This window comes from Plectropomus leopardus, chromosome 9 (assembly GCF_026936395.1).
Source record: "Plectropomus leopardus strain MGB_pleo_1.0 chromosome 9, ASM2693639v1, whole genome shotgun sequence".
Taxonomy (NCBI): Eukaryota; Metazoa; Chordata; class Actinopteri; order Perciformes; family Serranidae; genus Plectropomus; species Plectropomus leopardus.
The window spans coordinates 19064538-19087743 of record NC_142184.1 but is presented as its reverse complement, the minus strand read 5'-3'; the positions used below and the strand labels follow the sequence as shown (position 1 = coordinate 19087743).

The window sequence follows — 23206 nt, the reverse complement described above, 5'->3', positions numbered from 1 at the left end:
TGCAGCATCGTAGCGATATATGTTTGCGAAAATGTAGCCGCTCTTTCCCACCGGTAACAGGGTGTGGAGGAAAGCTAAGTCATGTCAGAAGTAAAAAATTGTCCGCTTCCACAAAATTTAAAACATTGGCCACATAAAACATGTTTGGACGTGTTAGCTAAGGCTGCTATCTCTCACCGAAATTTTGACATTTAATTGATTTAAGGTTAAACTGGTGAAGCTGAGGCCGAGATGTGGGACTTGGACAACGCCATTACATAAAGCGGATGAATACAGCTCTACTAACTGTAAGTGAAACTCATACTTCTCTTCATTAAGATGTGTTTGCTGTATTGTGCTTGAGTTGGCCGCCGTGCCCATGCTGGACCCTTTGCAGTGTTTGGTGTGACCTGTTGAATGTGTCTCTGTTGAAATTGTATATAATCTGCTGAGGAGCTTGTTGTGGTCAGACTTTGATCATAGTTACACTTTTATTTCTATATTCTCATTATTCAAGTTCTGGCTTTGTATTTGCACAACCGATGTTGGCTACCTACCTGACACCAAACATTTGTGACTGTCTTAGTGTGACAGATTCGTAGAAGTCAAACCTGTTAAATGCAATGCTGTTTACAGGTGTTTTGGGTAGTAGGCCTATGAAAGCAAATTTAAATCCAACGTAGCATATTTTACATCAGTGTTTTAGTTTATTGCAATTTAGTGTTTGTAGACTTGCACTTGAGGGTGGTGGCTGCTTCTTGTCTTTAAGTCATGCTGCCGAGAAATATGAATTAGATTAATACTTGTTTCTAGGGATTCACGATATTGGATTTCTTGCCGAAATACTGATATATATAACAACTCATTTGGCTGATAACTGATGCTGATATTTTTTTGCCTGCCTAATTTTAGTGATAATCAAGTCTCATCTGTAGTGGAATAAAAATCACATTATGCATACTCTTATCATGATGGCCTACCAGCAGATGGAGACATAAAATACAATGTTTTTCAGTGAATGTCATATCTATTCATTGGGCAAAATGAGAAAAATACTTTGACTTAGGGTTGGTGTTTTGTACATGTTCACTTTGTCAATAATAATAATAATAATAATAATAATAATAATAATAACATCAGTTTCTGATGGTGGCAGAAATCAGTTGGCTAATTGAAATATTTCATTTTAAAGCCAGGCTGATACAGATGACCTGCAGATATTATTTCTGCATTCCTACTTGTTTCCCTTCGGATCGCTCTTACATCAATGAATATGATGTGCACTTACATGGTTATGGTGTATTTTGTGTACTGCGGAGTGGGGTTTTTGCTGGTCATCATCAGAGAGTTGAATGCCGTCAGAGCTTGGTATTGCATGTGCATACAAAGCTATTGTTGTCATCTATCATGAAAAATTAAAGCAACTCTTCACTACAGTCTAATTGAAAATACCTTTATTTTCATTACCCAAAAATGTAAGAGGTGAAGCTTTTATTCATCATACATGATATGATCTGAAAAGTATCATGGAAAGGGCCAAGGAGGACTTTTATGTTGCCATAACAGAAGATTGATAATAGACATTATGTAGCCCGTGTAATTAACCATTTTTTGTTTTATGCTGTGTTTGTGCCATTGCTGAATTGGAGGCTGAGCTTGTTACCTGTTGAATGTGTGGTGCTGTGCAGACTCAGCTGGTGCTGATGAGTTATTTTGATTAGACCTTGGCAAGAGTCTAACTGCTGCACAGGGCTCTCATTGAGTGGTTGTATTCATAATTCATTTAAATAATTCTGTGGGCTCTCAGCTCTGTATTTGCATGTTTGAGTTATGTTGGCAACCCTGCCATTAGTAGACCTAAATGCAAGTGATTTTCCCTCAGTGACAGATTCATAGAACTTATTAAAACACCCTGTACACACAGGGGATTGAGATAATTTGGGGATCAAATCAGAATGTGTTGTGTGCTATTTTATGTTGGCATTTTTGTGTGTCTAAGTATTTGCATTTGGGTTTGGTTGTAGGACTTTGAGTTTTCCCTTGTTGTTTTAGTACCATGGACAGTGACATTGTTCTTTATTTGGCCCAACGTTTTTTCACCTCAGTGACTTTACTCAATGAATAAGTTAGAGGAAACCAATAATCAATCAATAACCAATAAATACGTTTTTAAATAAAGATAAGAACAATACACACAATAACAGTAAGCTGATATCAATGTCAGCAATATTTTTAGATTTGAGTTAGTCCAAAAGAGAAAAAAAAACATCTACAATGGCATATATATGCCTATTGATCCTCTTTACTTCTGTTGACTTGGTGCCATATTTTCGTTGCTAAAACATAAACATTATTATGAATGTTATTAATTACAAGTGCTTTTCTCACTAGGACAAGTGTAAAAAAAGGTCTTTATTGTTATAAAATTGTATTACAAAGTGATTTTGTTAGCATCAAGATTTATCATGAATAATTTTGCTTCAGTTTCACCTTTGACCTGATTGCTAATATTAATTTAGTTTATTTCTCAAAAGCTTTTTGTAGTGCAAGAAATAATTTAAAGTCAGCAGGGGTGTAATTCACTCTATTGTAGAGGGCTAGACCAACAAGAAGATACAGCTGAATGATTTGGGTTGGTGCATTTGTGTGTGTGTCTGTGTGTGCTCTCACTCACATGTGTGAAGTAGCTATGGACACAAGAACTAATGGTGACTTATTAACATCATAATTCAGCCGGGCAGGACAACTAATCACTGAGACCTCAGATAGACCAGCCACAGGGCTTGATGGATGAAGCCTGTGTGTGTGTGTATGTTTGTGTGTGCACATGTTGGTGTGTATTCGTGTCTGCATGTATGTGTGCGTGTGCGTTTCTGTGTGTGTTAGTGATAGATGGGTTGTGTTGGAGTCCTTTCACACTGAGATGTCTCCCAATCAGTCTTAATGATTAGGCTCCATTGATGAGGTGCATCGATGAGAATGGGATCGTGGGTGTAGGGCGTGGCAAAAAAAACCTCTCCGAAACAGGAAATACACCAAGTAGATATCCTGTCTACTTCGGGACATGAAGAGGGTATATAAATCACCATGAGCCTGTTTAAATCTGGTATTAACATGCATTTCTGTGATCCGCACACAAGTGGACAGCTGAGACACATTGCTGCTCACACCTTTGTTCATCACGCGTCTCCAGCTGACCACTTATGTTTGGATTTTGTTACCGCCGACATCACCAGAAGGTCGGAGGGCTCCGCTCACAGTTATTATGTTGTGTCGGCACAGCTGGAGATATTGCTGTCAGCAGAATTTAACGTGTCTCCTCTAAGGGAAAAACAATGGATGGTCACACACCACTTTGTCCAACTTGATGATAAATGGTCAAGTTACAGATCCAACGATGGAAATTAACACCAGCACACCAGCCACCAGACAAAAGCTGGTAAAATATGCAAGTTGCTATTAGATTTGCTATACTTAACAGCCCCAAAAACCCCTGATGGTAATCTTTGAAGTGGCTGGTAGATTTTGAAATCCATCAACCACTGTGGCAGTTGGACAAAAAAATGAATTTCAAACCTTGAGAGTGTTACGGTGCTTTCACCAAAACAACCGCCACATCCTGCATTGACGACGTAGTCCTTGTCAGGGAGGCATCAGGACCAAGATGCCACCATCTGTAGTCCCTCTATCGGCCCCTTGAGGCTGGATACAAAACAGAGTCAATCCCCATAGACCCCCATGTTAAAATGCCAAACTTTACAGCAGAAATAAACATGTTCACAGCCAAAAATAGTTTTGATGTCTATAGCTATTTTCACTTTCATTATCACTGTACAGGGGGGAATTTTTTAATAACTCACCAGTTTACATTCTATTAAGGGCCAAAGTTAAGCGTGGGGCCGTTCGAGTGATAAGCTGTCTACGAGTCGTCGCTACCAGTCAGTGCAGTCTGTGAGTTAAACCCACCGCTTGTTCCTCCACAGCTCCATCTTCTCCACCACATACATTTACTTTTAGCTCCAGAAAAACTAGCAATAACTGAAATGCTGAACTTCAAAACTGCAGGCAACAAACCGATGAGTGACATGACGGTCGCCACATCCGTTATTTATACAGTCTGTGATCAGGACGTCTTTGTGCTACCAATGATATGTGGTCCAATGTGTCCTGGACCACCATTGCAGTTGTTTTCAGTGAATGGATCACAATGCATCTTGTTGGTCACTTATATTTAGCTCTGTTCACTTGGATCACCAAAGGGCTATGTTAAGATTTGTGTAAACAGGCTCTACGCCTCTGCCTACTTGTGTGTGTGTTTGCATGTGCTAATGCTTAGTATTTTCATGTCTGTGTTTTCGTCTGTGTTGGGCCTGCTGTCTAGCTTTAGCTCATGGCGGGCTGTACTGAGGCCGTTTATCACGAGGAACTCTATAGAGAGGAGAGTGTGGAAGTCCCCTCTTCTGTCTTCTCCTCTGTCTGTGTCTGCATCCATCTCTCGGCCTCTTCCCTCGGCGACGCCACTCATCCGTCTCTGGCCCAGTGAGGGCTGTTTACACTCATTTAGCTCCAACTGAGGTGCAGTCAGGGCAGGCTTTGAGGTATTTATAGGCAGCAGGTGAATAAGAGAGTAAACAGGAAACAAGAGAACAAGAAATTAAAAAAAAAAAAAAAATGCAGACATTAGGGCTGGGCAATGTGGCCCTAAAATAACATCAAAATATTGCAGGGAATTTTGTGATAACAATGTTTTTGATGATATGAAAAACAAAATACAAAAAATATTACATTATTAATTTCAAGAACATAAAACTGCAATTTTTATATGTCAACATAAATGTAAAAGTTTGCCTTAGAATATTCAGTAAAAACACAACAAAAATGATCTAATATTTCTTGAGTTAGTAAACAACAACACTAACTCTAGTAGTGAGTTATCTATCTATCTATCTATCTATCTATCTATCTATCTATCTATCTATCTATCTATCTATCTAATTAAAACAACAGGTTCATTGTGTAGTCAAAAACCTCAGCAAAGAGCTGCAGATAGGCGAGATTTCCACGATGGCTTCTGCTCTCTTAAGCTTGCAGTTATTGTAACCAGTGTAAGCAATGAAATTACACTGCAGAGATGATTTAGCACATGTCTGATAGGAGTTATTCTTAACACGGACATTTCCCCACCCTTCCTCCTTTCTCTCTCTCGCCATCCCTTAGCAAGCAGCGAGGGCCAGCGGAACAGAGGAAGAGACAAACTGAATTAGTGTTCTTTTCATCATCCGTGACCAGCGAGCCGTCTGATAACCCTGATCTCATTATGAACGCTAATTGTGAAGTTCTCCCTCCTCTCATCCTCTCTTCCTCCCGCCATACACATTTAGGAATAAAGGCCCTTCTCAGCAAGAGGAAGCTTTTCTCTCTCCCTCTCTCTCTCTCTTTCTTTCTCTCTCTCTCTGCATGTCTAAGTATTTACTTCCTGCCTGCTAATGGCACTAACTTCAGGGAGAGGTCCAGTATCCACTTTTAGGATAATCATTCTGAGCATGGGCAGCAACATGAGAGATTTATCGTCTGCTGAATGCAGTCTGGCAAATCTTGCAGCTTTCACATTTCGACCTCTTAGCTGTCTGTTTTCCCCAACCGTCTCCATCGTGCCTCCCCGCCCTTCCCCTCTTTCTGCATTACTGTATTGAAAGTGAAAGTACAAGTAAACTCTTTTAACAAAATAAGCAAGAATTTCAGACTTATGTAGTTTATGTCTTCGTAACATACATCACCTTAAAAATGGAGTGCACATTACACTTTTTTTTATTTTTGTTTTTTCAACTTTCAACTTTCCTTCAATCTTCTGTTTGTACCCCCCCCCCCCCCTCACTTCCTCCCTTCCTTCCCTATTTTGTAGTAAGTAACTCAGATGCTTAGGGGAAATGTAGTGTACATCTAATTTAGGAAATGCGGTGGCGTAAAAGTGAATGTTGACCAAAATATAAAAATGTAAATTAAGAGCAGATAATCCCCTAAAATAAAAAGTGCTGTAATGAAATATTATTACTTTTTTACATTACACTACTGTATATACTATATGCGTGCAATGCATTGTGCAGCTATTTATTTCTGTATTTTTATATATCAGTATTTTTACGTTATTATGTTTGTGTCTTTCTCACTTTCTCAAACAAGAGCAAAGTCAGATTTCTCCTAGTTTTCCCTTGTAATACTTTGTTGGAGATACAAACAACACATCAAGTGTCCTTGGTTCAACTGGCTGAGGCCCTGAATATGGGACAAGGGAGCATCAGCCATGTTTTGATTATTGGTTTCCTCTATGTTCCTGCTGTGAGTGATGACCACGACTTTTAATGGAGGTCTCACCAGTGTCCTGCTATTAATTAAAGCTTGATTGGAAGAATAAATTAATCTCGCTGTGGTCTGCCCGATCAATAACCCATATGAGGGCTCCATTAAGCACCAAGGGCTGAGCGCTCTGCATGTGATATGTGTGTGTTGAAGGAGTTAGGGGAGTCAAATGGGCCTCTTATATTGCAAGTGATTTTCACCTCTATTAATCATAACAACCTCATCAAGTCATGGGAGGCATGTGTGCGCGAGTGTGTATGTATCCATTTAACCATGCATGTGTGTTGCATGCAGCTGTATCTTGTAATTTTATTTTTTAACATAGACCTGAATTGATTTTAGCGCTCTTCACATAGACAGTGAACAGATGGTATTTCACACACATAAGTCAGGGAAATCTGACATTTTTCACTTGAATCAGTGAAAACCTCTGCTATGAAACAAAGGGAAATGGCATTTGCACATAAAGTTCACTCAAATGAAATGCTAATCCAGAATCCAGGGTCTGTTTAATATGCAGGTCCAATTTTGGCATAATCATTTTGCTGAGGAGCTTCATAAAGGTGGCAAATATCATATCGACTTGTGCTGAATTCTCAAACACAGGTGAGGGGATTTATATTTAAAGTGATGCCGGCTTTGATTTTCTAGCAACCTCTGCGATTCAAAAACCTAACACAAAACATATAAACACAGACCTGTGAAGACTTTATGTGTTTGAAGAAATAATGCTTGTTGCTATATGTTATGATTAATTAGACTTAAGCAATGATGTTGCATTTATAATGAGCATTTTATTTTTGCAAGATTGTTGTATTAAAACACATGTGAGCCTGCATTTTCATTGGGCAGGTGTATTGCATATAATGACATTATCAGTGCCCCACTTTCTCAATAATAATAACAATAATAATAATAGTGATGATGATGAAAATAATAATAATAATAATAATCATAAGTGCAATTATCCATTTACATTTTGACTGTTTCAGGAGAAGCCATATTGGTTGTTTGAGCTAAATCAGATGTATGCCCTTCAGGACGCAAATATGCTTTGAAAGGTTAATCTGCTAATAGGACCATGAAATACAGTATTTTCTGCATAATATTGGCATTTTGGCCTGAGGATGGCAAATAGTATCCAAAATGGAAATGGTTCACCACCCTCCGTTAACTTCATGGTGATCCACCCATTAGATTGTTTCTTTTGTGCATGTACACGTGAACATTTTGGCCTTATTGTTATACAAGAGGAAAGATCAATAGGTAATACATGCAAAACTAACAGCATTCCTGACAGCCTCAGCTGTGTTTTGTTTTGTGCTAATTAGTGAATGTTGTCATGCTAAACATGGCTAACATTGTCATCGTTTTCACGGCTGCTGCTTCCGGGTGTGAGGCTGCAAGCACAGTTTTTAATGTTTAAGAAGGGTGTTGGCTTGGATGGAAACGGTGTCACAGACTGCCATGAGAATTGTGAAATAAAGGTGTATCTTAAAAATTGGGATATGTATCAATGTTCTTGCTTTGCATTGGTAATATTGGATCATTGATCACTGAATCAGTAAATCAAACTTGATCCATGTAGCTTTACTTTCCCAATTGTCATTATAAACGTGTTGCCATAGCATTTAGGCTAAGTACACTCTTACAGAGCCTCTACCATGGCTGTTAGTCTTTTTTACCAAATGGTGGTGCTAGATGAAAGGTCAAGGGGTCACCAAAGTCATTTTCATCAAAAAATGTATGTGCATATTTCTGAGACGTGTATTATCGATATTCTGCCCGGCAGTTACAGAGCAACATCTTTATCTAAAACAGTCCTGGAAGGACAAATGGCCAAGCAGTATCACCATACCTGTCAGAGTGGGGCTACAACGCCACACTTTATGTGCTCAGCTGTATGTAAAGTAGGAGAAGTACAAAAAATAGATAAGTGATAAAAGTATTTGACACGTGGACAGAGACAAAGTGAAATTTACATTCAGTCAGTCCGTCATATCAGTTCATGCATTTTGAGTAGCTTCAAGGCCGGAATGATAGAAAAGATAGAAGCCTAAATGACTCGCAGGTTTTCTGTTTCTCCTTCAGTGAGCACTGAATTTTCATTCAGCTTTAATACAGAGTGTTTAATCATTTTTAGAGAAAATGATATTTCCTGTTGCACGGATTTATTCCCTATACCGCTTGTCTCTCATGACTTTTATTTCACCTCCACTGTAAATCATTTGAAGCTGGTTCAAATTCAGACTGTAAGTTTCCCTGCCGCAAATGTGAATTTACTGAACTGGAAAAAGCGAAATAGAAACAATAAACTTCTGACATTAAGGTAAACATTAGAGACAGATTTGCGTTTCATTTTGGTGTCGTGTAAGGGGGTAACGCCTGAATCCAGTACCCTCATCTTCAGCTAGAATTAATTATTATGAAACGAAACAACCATCACTTATCTTAATATGTATTAAAGACACACGGCAAATGTCCATCATGTATGTGCTCTTCAAACAAAAACAGATGGCCTGAGGACAGTTTTAACTCTCAAACAATGTATGCTGGGAGGTCTGCTAAAATGCCACTGATAAACTTAGTGACTTGAGTTGGGGGAACTACTAGCAGTGCATAAATTCAACTCATCATTCAAAGTCATGTTTATGAATACATATCTTTTGTGTTTTATTTAACAGAAATGGACATTTGACAGTTCATGATACAATTATGCCTTCATTCCTCTACCCACCCTAGCCCACCCTCCACAACCCCCCTCTAACCTGTGGGTTGAGCAATTAAAGTAATAATAATAATAATGATAATAATAAATGTACATTCATGTATAAGAGACAAAATAAACATATTAAAGAAAAAAACATAAATAATAAAAAGGAAGAGAAAAAAACAACTAAAGCGAAATAAAAACAAAAAAAAGTTGAATTAATTTAAATGAATCCAAAACATTTATGTATTAAATTAATGAAAAAAAATTTGATTCTGGGGTGTTTTTCCTGTATAACAGTTTACAGTGTACACACACACACACACACACACACACATACACACATACACATTGACAGCACACACACTCAGGCCATGTAGGTCTCATTTGGATATGCATTGGACTGTTTCAGCATGAGAGCTCACACAGATTGGGACTAGTCAAACGCACACAAGTACAAACCACAAACAGCAGTATTTGTGAATGCACTTGTACTTATAGAGCATTGCGGTGCTTGTAAGTCTGATAAATTGGGTTTTCTTCTTTTACCCCTCTTGTTAATGATTAATTTGTTGTTGGAGATGTTTTACTTGCAGCCCGAAAAGACTGATAATCAAAATCCCTGCTCTAATTTCATTACGGCATTTTAAATGTGTCTCACACTGCTTCCTGATGCAAATAGAGAGGTCCCACTCTCTCCATTCTTCTCCTTTGCTCCGCATTGAATTCCATTTCAGAATAAAGAAACCAATAAACCCGAGTCCATCTTGGGCCATGCATAAATGAATTTCTTGCAGGAAGATGTCGAAAAAACTATTCCCCTCCACTGTTTCCCATTTTGCTTTCCATTTTACTCGTTCTTTTTTGTGTGCTGTGTGAATGTGTGTGTGTGCATGTGGGCAAAATAGTGTGTCTGTGTGAACATCTACGCTATTGTGTGGCATTCCACGGTTTAATGGGAAACCTTGCTTGGTTTCCTCTACCTCATTATTTGATAGACCAGATGAGAAATAGATTTATGATTCCGATTAATAACGTTAGCCAGAGTTCATTGTTTCCGCCAGTCAGCCGAACAACTTCATATCAGTCCCACTAATGCGTTTGAAACACCAGTGCTGTGTGTTTAATAATATCGCTGTTAGAAAAGCCATTCGTTCTCATTTGAGCAGCAAGTCTCATTTGGTTGGATGGAGTAGCTCTCCACCTCACCAATCCTGCAGAGACTATGGGGAATAGCAGGCAAATGAAGGATAGAAATAGTAATATTTCTGCTATCTCGCTGTGCAGATCTCTGAGAGCCTGTGTTGAAATATAGGAATAAAATATATTGAAAGAATATATTGAAGACTTTATGGAAAACAGATTAAAACAAATGTTATTTTCCCAGTGTGCACATTTGATTCATGTGTTCTAACTTCTAAGTAATGTTTGTGCATTTGTGAGTTGAGATTACTGGGGACGCACCATACTGATGGTTAAAAATAACAATTTGGCCAATGTTCCTTTTGTTTTTGTTATTCCCTCCCCCCTTTTTGTGCCAGAGAAAAAAGTCTTCATTATAAAAATAACTGTACTATCTTAAAGACATTCAGCCCTATATTACACAGCCTTTTAAATTGGCATAATTTCAGTGATACAAATTGATGAAAGAACCCTCTACGTAACTTTTTACATTAAAAAACTTTTTGAAATAAAAAATGGAATATGAAACATGAACAAATTTCTCCTTGTATTATAAAAAGTATTTACTATGATTCCAAAGCACTGTAATCACACATGGTCATCATGTTTATTAAAATTTAAATGGTATTACTACTCATCAGGGAGATTTACTTTGATTATCATGATAATCAGTAACCGTTACATCCCCAGACTAGTTAGCCCAAAGTTTTTCTTGTTGAGGTCACATGCTTTGGGAGAATGTGGGCCTCAGCTACAGCTGTGAGGAGGGGTGTACTCTAACAATAAATGAGTGTGGCAGCAAAGAAGCTAATCGGCTAAACAGTGCTGGTCACAACGGGACACCAACAACCCTTAATCATCAAGCTGCAGCAAATTAATTACCACAATCATCTACCTACGGCAAATTAATTATCACAATCAATCACCACAAATTAAACTGGGCCTTAAAATAGCCCCGCGGTCAAATGGCAATCAGCGCCTCTGGCCTGCACCCAGGGTGAGATGAACGCATGCAAGCAAATATGCGTACACAGCACAGAATACAAACATGGAGGGATGTATATGCAGTATACAAATATACACATGCACATACAGAATCATAAACACAGGCACAGAAGCGCACAAACCTACAGATCTAATAGGAAGAGGACACAGGACTCATTTAACAGTAAATGTCTTCCAGACAGCCCAGTTAATTAGAGTTGCAGAGCTAAAAGACAGAGATGGGGAAAGGCGTGAGGGTGGATTAAGAAAGGAGATTGGAAAAACATTGTTGAACTGAGAAAATGGACAAAAGAAAAAGTGAAAAAAGGGAGTACACTGGAATGAGGTCAACTGGAAACAAAAAACAAAACATGAAAGCAGTGAAATGGAATAAAAGTCGCTAAACGAAAAACAAATGAATTTGTATCTCCGATAATTAGTAACACCTTCCATGAATACATTTTAGCAGTTGAGACATGTTGTGTCAGTACAGGGCTTCAGAGCTCTATATGTGGTGTTTGTGTGGGAGTGAAACCTGAGGGGAAAACAGTTTTATGGGACTAACTGTGAACTATGTGTGATGATGACAGTCTGGTTTTTCTGCCTCCAACTGTCTCTGGTACAATAATCCAAAGAGTTTTTTTTTTCCAATTCATTGTTTATTTTTAAAAAATGCAGGCCTGTCTTTTAGACGCCAAAACAACTTGTTAACATTGCAGAATTTCTCAGTAACAGGTACTTAAAGTTGAGTACAATAGAAAATAAAAACACAGGTAATGTGCTGATTTTATTAAGTTGCTAAGTTATGATTTAAAAAAAAAAAAAATTTATTTAGTGAATAAGGATACACTCAGTCTGTCATGTTGTTGTGTTTGATTTCTAGAGCTATTTACAGGTTTTAAAGGAATACTTCAAGCCCCTCAAATGCTTTTTGAATATCACTCCATGTTACATTGAATTCATGAATGAAATGTTTCTTCTTGCATGTAAATGTTTACTGGTGAACAAAGAATACAAAAAAAGGGAAAAAGTTCTTAATGAAATGAAGTAAAAAGTGGTCCACATTTAACAACTGAAAAACTTTATCAAACATGCGTTTACAAACTCACAAATCAAATCTCAGTTATCCAACCGTATCCTCAGCACTTCCTAAAACAGACAGCCTTTTTGAGAACTGAGCTAAAAGTTCATTTCATTTTCATTTATCCCGCTCATGTTAATGCATAATAATCAGATTTACATACAAAACAACTGTAATACCATGAACGAAAAAGGACATGGAGAACAAAAAAAATCTGCTTTACCTACTCCTTTCTCAAAACATATATAAACAAAAGAAATAGATAATCTGTCACTGATAGTAACTCAACAACCAGCACTTACAGTAAACCCAGAAAGACAAAATAAAAACAGAGAGAGAAATCAAAAGCCATACACAAGAAGTCATCTTATCTATGCTCTATTGAAGCCGGACTGTATTGACAAAAACAGTGATTTTATCTCACTAAACACAGGAGCTGCTGGTCCACTGCTGCCTCCAACTGTTTTTTTGTGTGTGTTAATGTGTAAACTAACCCTTTAAAACACCAAAGTAGTGTTTTAAAGGGTTTTACAACACAAACAAATTAGTGAACAATGCAGCTCGCAAGGTTCAGCAAGGTAAAATGACTGGTTTTGTCAATGGACTCTGACCTTTATAGATAAGTTTCACTTCGTTTAGTTTGGCGTTGGAAAGGGCCGTCTCTTTAAGATGCACTGGCTCGATAAATGAGAGCTGAAATTTACTGCAAGATTTTTTAAACTGATGTTTTGGTATACATGAACCCTTTTTCTTTGATTTGTCAAGAATTTTATCTGTTTCAGATTTTTCATTCACTGGAGGTATGCCAGAAAAACAAAGTTTTCTTCACGAATTTCATGTAAGAGGGGGCGAGTAATTCATACATAAATAATATATAAATGGTCATATGTGGAGTGAAGTATTCCGTTATGGAGTCATCAGGTTCATTTATATTCAAAATCTTGAAGTTGGTGAAGTTGACGTGTGTCTTTGGGTGTATTTATCTCACATTAAGAGAAACTAAACATCTGTCTCAACTCACCTGCTGTATTGACTACCATTGAAGGTATCCAGGTATGTCCCAGGCTGGTTTACAGCATGAAGTGACAGGAACTTAAGGCCAGATCTATGTCCAGGACTAACTTTATCGTAACTAGTTGCGTCTAAGGTAGGCTTTAAAAAAAAGCCACATTGCATTCTGTTACATCACTGGAACCGTTCTTTAATGCACTGTATTAGGAGGCAGTAAAGCGTGAAGCAGCACAAACAAGTAAATAGCAGCAAGCAGTCTCAATTAATGAAATCTACACTGACAGCTCATGCTGGCAAGTGATGCGAGCAGAGATGCTTTGGGTGGAAAAAAAACCTATTTCAGTACTGCAGGTTGACGACACTTCTAAAGTGCTGCTGCTAGTTAAAAACTAAATTTGAAATTCCGTATTTTGTTCATGGTGGGGATGAAGAAAAGCCGTTCAAATTCTGTCCGAACCTGCCTGCTGCAGAAATCACACATTTATATTCTGTTCTCCCTCCGGGATACTAGAAAATATTAAAGGAAATCATTAAAGAAACACTGTAATGCGGGCTATGTTTTGGTAATGTTGCGCTGTCTAACATATTTAGGTCACTTTAATTGTGTCAATATTGGTCATTTTTTGTGTACACTTTGCAGTCATACATTGTAGGGTATTAACTTAAACCATGATAAGGACATTCTTTCTTTTTGGTCACTGAACATGTTTTTGGTTACTGTTTGTCTTTGTTTTTTTTTATTCAAGAGTGGAGAGATAACTTCTCTTCTCTTTTTAGGACTCTGACTTAGTTTTTGTCTGATTTTATTTTCTATGCCTTATAATATAATTTGTACAGATATTAATTATTTTTGGGTCTGGTTGATGAGGGACAGAGAGGGAGAAGCCTGTGTCAGCCTGTGCATCATTACAATTGTTTGTAAAATCATAATATACAAGACTACTACTGCTTATCAAACGCTGAGTGTACATTTGGTGCATAACATGTGACTTACATGTTTCCCTTGAATTTACTGGTGTGCTTCACCAAATTCAAAGATTTATGATTCTTTGACAAAGCTGAAGAAAGCAAGACCCCTTACTCATCATACTCGGGGGCTGCCCTCCGAAAGTTAAAAATTCAAATCATTAGTAGGAGACCACTCAGTCGACCGAGATGCCTTCAAGTTGAGTCCTTTTTTTTTTTTTTTTTTGTCAGTAAGTGTGCAGCAGATTTCCCAGATTTAGCTGCATAGTAGCTCTCTCTCACACTGCTCGCTGGTATAGCAGCTGTGGACTCAGACCCAGGGTGAGTCTGAGTGAGACGGAGGCAGCTGCCCAGAGAAGGAGGGACTTTGCTCGCTCAGGTCCCGCGATGTCCCATCGAGTTAACTTCTGCCTTCTGTTTAGAAGTGGTAACTTTACCACTCACAGAAACTTAGTACAATATTGTCTCTGGCTTTTGTTTGAGATCTAGTAGGACTGTACCTGACCCAACATGGGAGATTTTTAAAAAGCTAGCAGCAGTTAGTGGAAAACTCAAAGGAGAACAACTGCAGAAGAAAATGTCTGCAAATCGTGAAAATGATTAGATTCAGGAGCTTGCTGCTCTTTAAGTGAGGACGAGATCAGCTGCCATTTAACAAAGACAGATAATGATTATTTTTGCCATGTTATGACATTGTTATTGTTCTGCGATGCTGGCATGCTGTCTAAAATCACAAACTGGAGCGGTATGATGCTGCCGTATTTGGGTCTGTGTAAAATTGCAAAGGAGGACTTGGTAGCAGCACTATAGCGCAATCTCTATCTTAAAAGGGCTTCTGATTCACCCCTGTCTGGGTCTGCAGCTGCCATACCAGAGAGCTACGTGAAAACAAGGAGTGCTCACGCTGCAGCTAAATCTGGGGACTGAAACATCCGATAAAAACGGCAGCTCTACATTAAGAATCTCAGTCGACTGACAGGTCTCTGATGATGACTGATGATTCAAATCTCTGACTTGCAGAGGGTAGCCCTAATATCCTCCTTACAATCTCCATGCCCACGAGGAGATGCTTCTCCTTCCTGTCTAGTCTCCTTTGGAATCAATCCCTTCACGGTGTCTCCACCTGGTTTCCCTTTTTTCTGTTTCTACTGACCCTTTCTCTCTGTCTGTTTCTACAACTCTTCTCTTTTTGTGCCTGTCCCTCTGTATTTATCTGTGTCGCTCACTCTTTGTCCTTGTCATTCTCTGCATCTCTGTCACTCGTCCTGTTTTCTTCCTCTCTGCTCTCTGCCTGGCTCTGCTGATCTCTTGGAAACTGAGTAGACACTGTTCAGTTCCTGTGGGACTCGGGCTTAGCCATATTGTGTGACACCCTGATGGCGCCTAAAGGCAACTTAGCTCACACACACACACACACACACACAAACGCAGATGAGTAGACTTGTCTGCATTCCTCATACATACGCATGCAGGCTCAATGCATTCAAATTTAATACCACGGGTGGTAAATGTAAATGCAGTTTTATTGAAGTTGACTGTGCATGTGTTTGTGGGCTTTTTTGTGTTTTATGATGTATATAACTTTTGGCATGCATGCATATGTGTGTGTGTGTGTGTGTGTGTGTGTGTGTGTGTCTAGGATTAAAGGGAATACTTCATTGTGTGTGGGGTCCCTTGATGGCCTTTAGCCCTCATCTGGGCATGCTCCAATACCACAGTCTGATTGGTCTCAAACTGTCCTGACAGGAAATCCATCTGTGAGTGTGTGTGTGTGTGTGTGTGTGTGTGTGTGTGTGTGTGTGTGTTTGCAGAGAGGGATGCATCTGGATGACAGCTAAATTGAATGCCAGGGCCAACAAGGCCACAGGATCACAATGAGAGAGATGAGGACAACACTGCGCAGAGAGCGACTGGGAGAGAGATGCTGGCATTAAGCCCAGGGATGACATAGAAAGACAGTTGTTGGGAGGTGTGTGTATGTGTGTGTGTAATTGATTGAGTTTTAATGTGGTCCCTGATGAGGAGTCACTAACATCAGGGGGGAGGAGAAAAGAGGAAGGAAGGAGAGGAGGAGATGGGAAAACTGTGTATTCTTCAAAGCAAGATAAAAAAGGATCATGCATACTGCTCTGTCCGCGGATCTTTTTATAGCTTTTGTACTGATGGTGGCTTTTTCGATGCATCTCAAAACTTTTTTACAAGCGTGCAAAAGTGTGCTTCTTCTTATTTGTCTCCTTACTTCATAGTAACACGTTGTGATTGTATTGTCTGTCCTCAGTATGTTTAAAATGCAGTAAATGAAGTTTTTTTTCTGCATTTTCAAAATTAATTTCTTGTCATTTTTACAGCGCTTTTAAACATATTCCACTAGCCTACAAATGGCTGAATATGATCCCTAAAAGGTAATTTTAGGGTTTCCCTCAGATTCATTAACTGGTGGTGCAGTTAGCTAAATTTATCTCTCTCAGTCTGTTGATCTCACAGCAGAGCCTACTCTATGCTAATGGTTCCCAACTGGTCCAGCAGCAGGGGCCAGATTTATCCTTAGTCCTTCGTTCAACGTCCACGAATACGAGAAATTAACATAAATTCCATTTAATTTGACAAAATGTAGACAACATTTGGGCTTGTAACACAATGGAATAAGACATGTTGCAAGAATAAAGTGCAGTTACTTATTTGTTATTAAATAAATAAATAACACTGCAACCAAAAAGGTGCATATTATTGTTTCAAGACCAGTGACAAAGATGCTGCCAAGGCAGAGCATGGTAATAGGACAAATAATACCAAGAACAGGGCAATGAAATAGTGGCTGTACTCAGAAACACCCTTATTTAAGCTCTGTGCTGGACATTCACTGTCCTTCAAAGTAAAGTGTGTTTATAACAAAACTGACATGTTTGCGAGTCGCCTGCGGCCTCTTTCAGAATGGACCGACGACCCACTTTAATTCAGTTTAGTGTTGTCTTTTGTTTTTCAATCTATTTTAGATAAAACGGGCATCATTCCGTGGACAGCGTGCACACTGCGGTCCGGAGCTGGGTTTAATTTGTGTAACTGTTGTAGAAAAAAGTTTCATTTCTCTCTGCAACAGCTGCCTCTCTAATCCATTGATCAGATCTGATTGGCTCCAATGGATTCAACCACAATATCATAGAAAATATGTCTTCAATGTGATAACCACACAGTGTTTTTCTTTAATTACAACCCCATGACTCAAACTACTGCTAAGGGGAAAAAAAACCATAAAATTCATGAAAAGTTCCACTTGAGCTGAATTCAGACTCACAAGAACTTCCAAAGTCAGAGAGGGGAAACAGAATAATCATGGAGGGAGACACACGCACACACACAATGAAAAATTTACCTCTATTTAACAATTAGTTGATATCCTCAGAGACAAAACAGGTAAATGTCTTATAATCCCTAAAGCCTGCAAATGAATGCTTAAATTGACACCACTTACGTTTGCCTGTTGAACCCTTTTATGCCAATCAGACTCTTGTTACATTAAACACACCTTGAATTCTCTTCTGCAAAAAAGTCAGTAAAATAGGGATTTGTCCAAAAAAAAAAAAAAAAAAATCAAATAACCAAATCAGACAATGGTCTGTATTAGTTTTTGTTGATGTTTCTTCAAATTGCTATCGTTTAATCTTTGTCGCTGATTTATTTTGTAATTTTTCCGTCTCTTTTTGTTGTTGCACTCATATATATATTGCAGAACACTTTGTGACGAAGTACTCTTGGCTTGTTAGGTTATGTTGGTGCATTATTTATGATTCAGGATTTTCGTGCGTGGGTGAGTGTGTGTGCTTTCCGTGCGTCTGTAAATTTTGTAACTATTAACTGTAACACATGCAAAGCTAGGTTTGTGTGTACATAAGTGTGGTTGTGGATGTGTGTGTATTACTTACTTGTTAGTGATGCAACACAGATGCAAGCATACGCAGTTTCTTCATCACAGAGTTGTTGACGTGTCAGGTGAAATCCCTGGCTCTTACGCACAGAGATTTGGGCACGTATGCCAACCCAACCTACTCTGTGAATATTTGCAGAGGTTTGTTTTGACTTTGAGACTTCTCTGTTAAGCTTAACTCGTCCACTTTATTTCAGTGTTGTTAAATAACACTTTATATAGACATATATGGCTGCAAATACCGGAGATATATATGAGTTTTATATCTGCTCATTTGTATTTGATCTTCAGCCCTCTGTGGAGGAGCACATTTCCTCAGTGTGAAGTTGTTTTTTATTATGTGTCTAATCAAGGTCTTTATTCTATGTGTAAAATTATGAATTGAAATTTTCAGATTAATGCTTACAATTTGACTGTAAATTTGGCTGATTTGTGTGTTTACCAGAGTTCACAGTAAACGGCAATCCAAGTGAGCCTCAGAGATGCTTGTCTTTAGCTTGGTTAGTATTCCTGTACGTGTGTGATCTCTCTTTCTGCCTCTCCTCCTCTTTCTCTTTTTCATCGTTTCTCTTTTCTCTGCCTTTCTCCTGGGTTGTTAGTGAGCATCCAAGGTCAACCACTCCACTGTTGAGCTGAGCTTTGGTACTGACACAGCCCTTTGATGTTCTCAGGGAGAGAGAGAGAAAGAGAGAGAGAGAGAGAGAGAGAGAGAGAGAGAGAGAGACAGAGAGACAGAGAGAGAGAGAGAGAGAGAGAGAGAGAGAGACAGAGAGAGAGAGAGACAGAGAGAGAGAGACATGTAAGGTTGGAAGGAAACAGAGAGAGAGGGAGAGAGATATCTTGGGAATGGGGGGGATACAAAAAGAAGAAGAGGAGGAAAATGAAGTACAAGACAGAGATGAAGGCGAGAAAAGGGGGATGGTTTTAGAGGCAGGAAAAATATGATGTTATTGTTTTTTTACTTCCAACACAGGCGCTAGCAAAAGCTAATGTTTATTTGATGTGGGGCTGTGTATGGTTTGAAATGATACCGAAACAATACTTCTATAGATATATTTTCCTTTTTTCATTTAACAAAAGAAATCAGTCATCAAGCCTTAAAGTGACACTAATTTCTAAAAGAAGAAGAGCACATTTATTATTTTACTTTGGAAAAAACTCATAACCAGTAGAATAAACGCTGCCTTGCACAATTTAATAGAGTTGTTCTGCAACAACTGCCTTATCTGGACTGGAATGACCAGTAGCATATGTTGGCTGATGCTGGTAAACTTTAATAGATACTGACATGGAGGCAGCTCTATTGAGTTATTTTCTCTGCCTGTATGACTTTCTGTTATCCTGTAACTTGTTACCACAGTCCAGCTGTTCAGGATCACTTTAAATGTTGCAACCAGAGCTGTGCTGAAACTGAACAATGTAAAATTGCAGGGGCAACGTGTTGTGAGTGAGGATGCAGTAAGTTGCAGAGGTTGCATCCTGCTTCAGAGCATTTCACTCTCCTCTTTTTATTGACTCAATAAATGATCTGACAAGGCTGCAGTAGTCAATATACTCATAATACATCAAAGATAAGCTGTATTTCATTGGAAACTTACCTCACAGTGATCCAATTTGAAGGCTGTGTTCCAAAAAGCTCCGCTCGCTGTGTCTAGCCATTTTCACATATGAACTCCTTACAGTGTCTTGAGAATCAGGTGCTTTTTGTCACAGTTTCCCTTTCACACATGTAGCACACAACAGGGGGTTGTCGTGTCAGATGCATTTTCACTTACTGGAAATACTCTGTTTGGTTTAGGCAAGGGGGGCTTGGGGCAGGAAGTGGCACAAATAGTGTGTTGCGGTTGTGATTAATTAATAAGATTTTCACCAAAAATAAGACTGGGGTAATGGCTTTTGGCTTTTGTTTTATAAGAACTAACTGTACTGCAGGTGAGGATGACAGAGGACATACAGATGAGAGTGCAAACTTTTTGAAGAGAAGCATCCACTTATCATTACTCCTCTTCTGTTGTTTATTATCTCAGTACAATGAAAACAGCAAAACAGTGAGTGATACAGGAACAGCGATGAATACAAGGGAGGAGAGAGCAACGGGGAGTGAACTTCAGTGGCGGAGATAAGAAGTGAGCAAACTGAATAAGTGGAGACAACAAGTCAAACAAAAATGAAAGAAAGATGAAAGACACAAAGGCCTACAGAAAGTGTGAAAAGTACAAGCGGGAATAGCAAAGCGAAGGCAAACAAATGGTAGCCATTGTGAGTGAGACAGAGAGACAGGTCATATGGTACATCTGTGGGTGAGGCCCCAGCCTATTAGAGTGTATTAGCCTGTGGCTGATGTATGGAGTGTTGTCAGGGATATGAGGTTTAGATAGGCCGCGGCCTGGGTTAGATAGAGTTTGTGTAATGGAATCCAGTCCCATATCACTCGCTGTGGGCCGGAGAGGGTGGGGGTAATTTAATTGCCCCCTTCCACACCTCAGAGAATGGCGTGAGGCTCGGCGATAAAGGATGGACTCTTTTACAGGTGAGTGCACGAGGCAAATCTATCAGTCAATCCAAAAGCTGTTTTCATTCTGATAATTTGTGGTCCAGTGCAGTGCGGTCGCCATCTTAAATGACGCAGCAATCGATTTCCGTTGTGTGAGACCTCCAGAGGACCCCACATTGACTCAGTTCTGATTCACATTTAAACTCTGTATTTTATACAGAATTTCAACCCTGTCTTAGTTCTGGTGCTTGTTACCTTTGTGAGCTTAAAACAGAAACTCAATGCTCTGTCCGAAGGCAACAATATCCTACAGTCTTGTTGTCACTGTGAGGTTCCAGGCAACCAGTTGAGACTTGAGGAACTTTTTTACGCTTTGGCTTCTGTGCGGATTAAACAAAAAAGACATCATGTTATAATTGGTCAGCTTTGAAAAGGCTTGTACAGAAAATATACAGTGAATAAGCATTTTCCCAAAATGTCAAACTACTCCTTACTTTACATGGGCAAGCTCAGTAAATTTGCTTCAGAGCAAAGTAGAACATGCAAATGTAATGTTTAACATGCAAAAATTGGCAAAGTATCTCTTAAAAGTAGAAAAATGTAATACAGTTTTCGTGTTTCTCTGTGTTATTTGAGCTTCAAAGAACACCAGTTCCCTTCCCTGCTGTGCTCTTTGCATAAAATGTATGGAGCCTTAATCCTTGTTAATATCACACATTCATGTAGTTTAACCTTGTACTATGAAATACAAATTGAATGGGCTTATAAAAAGCCTTGCAAAGCCTCATCTGGCAGCACATGAACAGGAATATAATTCTCTGAAATGTGTTGTGCCAATTCTCTGAAACAAGTGTGATTATGGAAGTGAATTGACCAAATGAAGCCCACGCTACAACTGTTTGTCAGTCTATCCATCTGTCACAATGGTGCGTCACTGCCAAACTGTTTCAACACTCAACAAGTAAATCTTGAAATGGCTTGGATCTGTGGCCAAAGTAGCTTCCAGCTATTGCTTCCACCTTTTTTCTCAGATCTGCAAACATAAACTAGACTGTTGGAGTATACTTACACACATCAACTGTTTTGTCCATGATAGTGTGTAATTCAACAAAAGCTTTTATATGAAACAGGAAAACAGTTTGACCATCACTGGCCAACAGTACACTCTTCCAGGCAAACAATGAGCAGCTTTAGGCTGGCTTTCAATCGCCAAAGATGATTAATTGGTTGCCATATTACAATTGTTTATAATTAGAGTAATAATATAATTACAGCTTGTATTGCCGGCAAAACTGGTTCAATTTCATCCAACGCTGCAACAGACAGACATAATGTTCTCTCTGTATTTGCCATTCATTTTGACAGTTTCTGCCATGCAGACCCCAGTTTCAGTGTGTTTCTATTTGAAGAATGATAGAAAACAGGGAAACCAAAGACTGCAGCAATTAATTAAAGCTGCAGGTTTTGATCCTGTGAAGAAGCAGGCAGAGTCAATCAGATATAGATGCCTACAATTTAATTTGTTTGTCACTGCTCCAGACAGAAATTTATACAAAGCAAAAAAGTTCATCACAAAATGTCAAAGCCTGTCCTGTTAAATTCTGCCTGTGCCCTTGTGTCAAACGTAACGGTCACTGAACGATTATAATCTTGTTTTACATCAACACTTGCTTTTTGGAAATAGTGTTATTGATTTTTCAGAGGACTGAAAAAAAGAGTAACCTGTCTGAACTATGTACTTATTGCAATTCTGTGCTTGTAGAGCACATAAAAATGAAGTTAAGCTTAGTGTTGGAACTTTGAGAGAACAGTTGTTCCCAGTGGGAGTGGCCCATAATAATGTCTGGCATGTCACTTCCATATGGGTTGACCATTTGCCACCTTTCATAACTCATGACCTGGTTGTCGTAGGGACATTGTGATTGCATGAATGCGTGGATGCATGCACATACATGGTCGCAGCTACTTTATCGTTAGCTGGCTCAGTGGTGGTAGGTGAGTTATCAGCAGATGCACGCTTCCTTCTGTACAGTGACACTGTTAGCGGGTTTGGTTCAGTAAAAAGAAATTGGTTCCTACATGAAACTTACCACAACAAAGTCTGCAGGTGATCTTGAGTGATTGTGTTATTATTTCTGAAAAGAGACATTGTTGTTAAGTTTTCAAATGTATTATTTGGTGCTTTGAGCACCAAAAGACAAGTGCCATTTAGTTCCTTTATATTCAAGAGAAGGCCGATATCTCTATGGCTAATATCTCCAACACCTTGCAACTCACACCAAAACACTCTGCATTGTTAAATAGCACTAAAGGTGGGGGATAAATATTTATTTTGCATTTTGGGTTTAACTGTCCCTTTAACCCTCTTGAACAGCACAGCTGGTTAAGAGAGTAATGCAGGGCAGATTAGGTCCAGCGTGTTGTCTGTAAACGGTGCTGTGTCTTTTCGCTGCCACCGGGTTAACAATGTATAAATGAATGAAAGCGAGTGTAAGTGTTAAGTTACTATTGCCACACTGG

The 23206-nt window shown here is 38.9% G+C and overlaps 1 long non-coding RNA gene across 1 annotated transcript in view; it reads left to right on the top strand.

Annotated features, from left to right (window-relative positions):
• LOC148188724 (uncharacterized) overlaps nt 1-23206 on the top strand; it is a 232205-nt gene that overhangs the window by 18257 nt on the left and 190742 nt on the right. Inside the window, exon 2 of the long non-coding RNA XR_015777503.1 lies at nt 206-287. This is a non-coding gene — a long non-coding RNA (uncharacterized LOC148188724). The remainder of the gene's footprint in view (nt 1-205; nt 288-23206) is intronic.